Source organism: Malaclemys terrapin, unplaced genomic scaffold (assembly GCF_027887155.1).
Source record: "Malaclemys terrapin pileata isolate rMalTer1 unplaced genomic scaffold, rMalTer1.hap1 scaffold_103, whole genome shotgun sequence".
Classification (NCBI taxonomy): domain Eukaryota; kingdom Metazoa; phylum Chordata; order Testudines; family Emydidae; genus Malaclemys; species Malaclemys terrapin.
In genome coordinates this window covers 1-5000 of record NW_026530197.1, presented here as the reverse complement: position 1 = coordinate 5000, position 5000 = coordinate 1, and the positions used below count along the sequence as shown (strand labels likewise).

General features: G+C 71.1%; 1 non-coding gene across 1 annotated transcript; it reads right to left on the bottom strand.

Annotated features, from left to right (window-relative positions):
• Positions 1 to 1218: 1218 nt before the first annotated feature.
• LOC128829671 (5S ribosomal RNA) lies at positions 1219 to 1337 on the bottom strand. Its single transcript, XR_008443381.1, has one exon. It is a non-coding gene; the product is annotated as a 5S ribosomal RNA (ribosomal RNA).
• Positions 1338 to 5000: the final 3663 nt, after the last annotated feature.

The following is a 5000-nucleotide window of genomic DNA, read 5'->3' as shown; positions in this document are numbered from 1 at the left end:
CCGTCGTCCACAGGAGGGCAGCTCTCAGGCCGTCCGGCTGCGGCTGACTCTGGGGCGGTGCCCGGTCCCGGCAGCGAGGGGCGGGGGGGGGGGCGCGGAGCGACACGGAGCTAACCGGCCCCCGGGGCCGGGGGCGCCTCCCGCGACTTTGGGGGCCGCGGGTCGTCAGTGGCGTGCAGGCCGGGCCTCTCCCGGGGGATTCGGGGGGGGGGGGGGGCGGTCCTGCGGGCCGGGCGCAGGGGGCTCGAGCGAGCCCGGGCCGGTCCGCCCCGGGGCCGGGGTCTCCGCCTGCGGCTCGGGGGGGCGCGGGTCGTCGGGGGAGGAAGCCCGGGGGAGCTGCACGCCGGCCTGCCAGGCCAGGCCAGGCCTGGCCTGGGTGGCCGCGGGGGGATTCGGGGCGGTCCCGCGAGCCGGCGGCCGGGCGCAGGGGGTCCGAGCGCGTCCGAGCGAGTCCGTCCCGGCCCCGGGGTCTCCCCCTGCGGCTCTGGGGGGCCGTGGGTCCCCGCTGGCGGAAGCCGCTGGGCGCTGGACACCCGCCGTCCGTCCCGCCTGGCCAGGCCTGGCCTGGGTGGCCGCGGGGCGGGGGATTCGGGGCGGTCCCGCGAGCCGGCGGCCGGGCGCAGGGGGTCCGAGCGCGTCCGAGCGAGTCCGTCCCGGCCCCGGGGTGTCCCCCTGCGGCTCTGGGGGCCGTGGGTCCCCGCTGGAGGAAGCCGCTGGGCGCTGGACACCCGCCGTCCGTCCCGCCTGGCCAGGCCTGGCCTGGGTGGCCGCGGGGGGATTCGGGGCGGTCCCGCGAGCCGGCGCCCGGGCGCAGGGGGTCCGAGCGAGTCCGTCCCGGGCCCGGGGCCTCCCCCTGCGGCTTTGGGGGCCGTGGGTCCCCGCTGGCGGAAGCCGCTGGGCGCTGGACACCCGCCGTCCGTCCCGCCTGGCCAGGCCTGGCCTGGGTGGCCGCGGGGCGGGGGGATTCGGGGCGGTCCTGCGGGCCGGCGGCCGGGAGGGTCCGGGCCAGTCCGCCCCATGCCCGGGGTCTCCCCCAGCGGCTTCGGTGGGTCCTCCGCGGAGGAAGCCGGGTGGGGAGCCGGACCCCAGGCGCCCAGACCCGTGACCTGCGGCCGCGACCTCCGACTCGGCAGGAGCGACGAGGGGCTTTCCGGCCCGTCCCCCCCCTCTCCTTCCTCCCCAGAAAAGGAGAGAGAGCTGGCTCGGACCGGGAAAAGCTGCCTACGGCACCTGGGATTCCCAGGCGGTCACCCATCCAAGTACTAGCCAGGCCCGGGACGGTTTACCTTCCGAGATCGGACGGGATCGGGGGCGTTCGGTCCGGTATGGCCGTAGGCACCCGGCCCCCGCGCCTCCTCGCCCGCTTTCCCCTGCCGACGCCCGGGCCTGCCGCACGGTGAGCCCCGGTCGGACTGCCCCCCTGCGGCAGGGCCCCCGTCTCTCGCGGGCCCGGTCCTTTTTTCCTTCTCGAGCTCCGGGGCCCGGGCTGGCCGCCAGAGCCCCTCCGCCCGCCCGCCCTCCCCGGCGTCGGGGAAAATATTGTCCCGGACATCCAGTGCGCCCTGATCCTGTCAGCCGGGGGGGGGGGTGGGTGGGTGGAGGGGGGGCAGTCCCTCGCTGCGGCCGGGGAGGGTGAGCCCAGGGCGGCTTGCCTGCCGTCCGAGTCCCCTCTCGGCCACCAGGTCAACCCCGAGCCGAAAGGGCTGAAAAATTTTCAGAGTCCCCTCCCGGGCACCAGGTCAACCCGTGGAATCGAACGGGTTCGCCTGCTGGCCGGTTCGCTTCCCGGCCACCAGGTCAACCCGTAGGTTTGAACGGGCACGCCCGGTGGCCGCTTTCCCGTCCGGTCACCAGGTCAACCCGGATCTCCCTCCTTCCCTGGGCGCCCCCTCCTCGGAGGCGTCAGGTTCCATTTTCTTTTTCCCCCCAGACTTCCAGGGGCCCGATCCAGTCGGCCGGGAGGCAGTCCCTCGCTGCGGCCGGGGTGGGTGAGGCCAGGGCGGCTTGCCTGCCGTCCGAGTCCCCTCTCGGCCACCAGGTCAACCCCGAGCCGAAAGGGCTGAACATTTTTCAGAGTCCCCTCCCGGGCACCAGGTCAACCCGTGGAATCGAACGGGTTCACCTGCTGGCCGGTTCGCTTCCCGGCCACCAGGTCAACCCGTAGGTTGCCGACGGGGCTAGCCAGTGGCCGGTTTGCTTTCCGGCCGCCAGGTCAACCCCTAGGTTTGAACGGGCACGCCCGGTGGCCGCTTTCCCGTCCGGTCACCAGGTCGACCCGGATCTCCCTCCTTCCCTGGGCGCCCCCTCCTCGGAGGCGTCAGGTTCCATTCTTTTTTCCAGACTTCCAGGGGCCCGATCCAGTCGGCCGGGAGGCAGTCCCTCGCTGCGGCCGGGGAGGGTGAGCCCAGGGCGGCCTGGTCCATGTCTCTAGTGGGCCCGATCCTTTTTTGGGGTGTTTTTTTTTTTTTTTCCGAGCTCCGGGGCCCGGCCCGCCCGGGCAGCCCTCCTCGGAGGCGTGGGGCGGATTTCCCCCCCCCCCCCCCCAGACTTCCAGGGGCCCGATCCTGTCGGCCGGGAGGATGTCCCTCGCTGCGGCCGGGGAGGGTGAGCCCAGGGCGGCCTGCTTGGCGGCCGGGTCCATGTCTCTAGTGGGCCCGATCCTTTTCTTCCCTTTTCCGGCTCCGGGGCCCGGGGTGGCCGGGTAGCCCTCCGCGGTGGCGTCGGCAAATTTTTTTAAAAAATCAGACTTCCGTGGGCCCGATCCTGACGGCCGGGAGGCAGTACCTCGCTGCGTCCGGGGACGGTGAGACGCTCGGCCACCGGGTCAACCCGGAGGAAGCGGGCTGGGGGAAAAAAAAAAAAAAAAAAAAGTTTTCCAAGTCTGAAAAATTTTCAAAGTCCCCTCCCGGCCACCGGGTCAACCCCTTTGGAGCGAATGGGTTGACCTGACGGCCGGTCGTCTCGCGGATGTCCGGAAGGGGTCGCCCAACGCCGTCTCGGCCGACCGAGGGAACCACGAGGTGGCGCCCGGTTCCAGTTTCGTACCGCCGAAGGCGGGGCTTTGGCTTTTTCGACCCGTCTTTCGAGGACTGTGTGCGGAGATTTGTGAGGACAGGTTTTTCAGAGCCTGTGAGAACCGGAGCTCAGCCTAGGGGATCAATCCGAGTATTGTACCCGACCCTGCCCGGCGTGGGAGGGGGGGAACGGGCACGTTTGAGGGCGGAGGCCAGCACCCACCCGGCCCTCCGCCGAGACGGCCCGCTTTTCCCGGCTCTTAGCTCACGGGCCCCGCAGCGGCCGGGAGCCGAGCTCCGAGTGTCGGCGCCCCCCCGGAGGGAGGGGGGGCCCGCTCCTCTCGCGCCCGCCGATCGATGTGGCGCTGACGTTCGCGACGGGAAGGGCCCTTCGCGGGCCGGCACCCCAACCGCGGGGCCGTCCGGTGTTCAGGCGGATCGGGACCCTCTTCCTTTTCGCGTGCACGGATCCAGGGACCGATGGGGACTTCCCTCCTCGGGGCGGCCCGGGCACGTGCCCGGCCCTCCATGCGTGGGGCCGTCTGGCCGAGATCTCCGCCGTGCGAGGTCGAGCGGTTCCGGCAGACCACCCAGGGGTCCGAAAAACCCAGGGAGCCGCGAGGCTCAGCAGGGCCAAACACGGTCGCGAGAGCGAGCAGGGGCGCGCTGCGGTCCCCCCCCCCCCCCGACAGGACCACACCACGCGGCGCGGGCCGCGGGAGGTGGGTTGGCCCTCGACGTCGGTGGGACCCCCGTACCGCCCTCTCGCTGGAGCACCAGTAACCCCTGCTGCCCTCCCTGTCTGGGTCGCTGACTTCTTCTCTAGCGGGTTGCCTGGAAGGCGGTGGCGGCCTCTGCGCCGCGTCGCCACGTACGAAAAAAGGGACACCGGGAAAAGCGGGGCGAAGGGGGGGCCCGAGGGGGCCCGGCTCCGTCTGACTCCCGACATCCTTCTTCGATGCCACCCGGGGCACCGCGGGGGGGGGAAAGAAAAGCAGCGCGAGGGCCCCGCGCCCTCTCCGCTGCCGGACTCTCCCCTGGTGTCACCCGGAACACCGGGGAATGCGGGGAGAGAGGTTCGAGGGGAGGTGCCGGGAGGGGGGGGGTCTTAACGGCCCGCCCCCCCCGCCCTGTCTCGCTCTCTCTTCCGCCGGCTTTCGCCCTTGGGTGTAACCCGGGCCGCCTGGGAAAGCGGGGAGAAGGGGGGCTCTCTTCGGAGGCTCACCCCATCTCTTCCGCCGTCCTTCCTTGGCGGCTCCCGGGGCACTCTGCCGCGGGCTTGAAGCCGAGGGAGCCGGAAGGTGGCCGGGGTCCTGACGGTCCTCCGTCTCTCTCCCGCCATCCGTCGGGTGGCCCGGGGCCGATCTTGGGGGGATCGCCATCCCCGTCGGTCCTCCGCCTCTCGCTGCGTCGCGGGTCCCGCTCCTTCCCTCCCGGGGGAAGGCCGGTGGGGCCCGCTGGGCGGGGGTGCCTCCAGTCCTCGTGGCGGGGCCCCCGCTCCTCCTTTCCGGAGCGCGGCTACCTGGTTGATCCTGCCAGTAGCATATGCTTGTCTCAAAGATTAAGCCATGCATGTCTAAGTACACACGGCCGGTACAGTGAAACTGCGAATGGCTCATTAAATCAGTTATGGTTCCTTTGGTCGCTCCAACCCTTACTTGGATAACTGTGGTAATTCTAGAGCTAATACATGCCGACGAGCGCTGACCTCCGGGGATGCGTGCATTTATCAGACCAAAACCAACCCGGGCTCGCCCGGCCGCTTTGGTGACTCTAGATAACCTCGGGCCGATCGCACGCCCCCGTGGCGGCGACGATGCATTCGAATGTCTGCCCTATCAACTTTCGATGGTACTTCCTGTGCCTACCATGGTGACCACGGGTAACGGGGAATCAGGGTTCGATTCCGGAGAGGGAGCCTGAGAAACGGCTACCACATCCAAGGAAGGCAGCAGGCGCGCAAATTACCCACTCCCGACCCGGGGA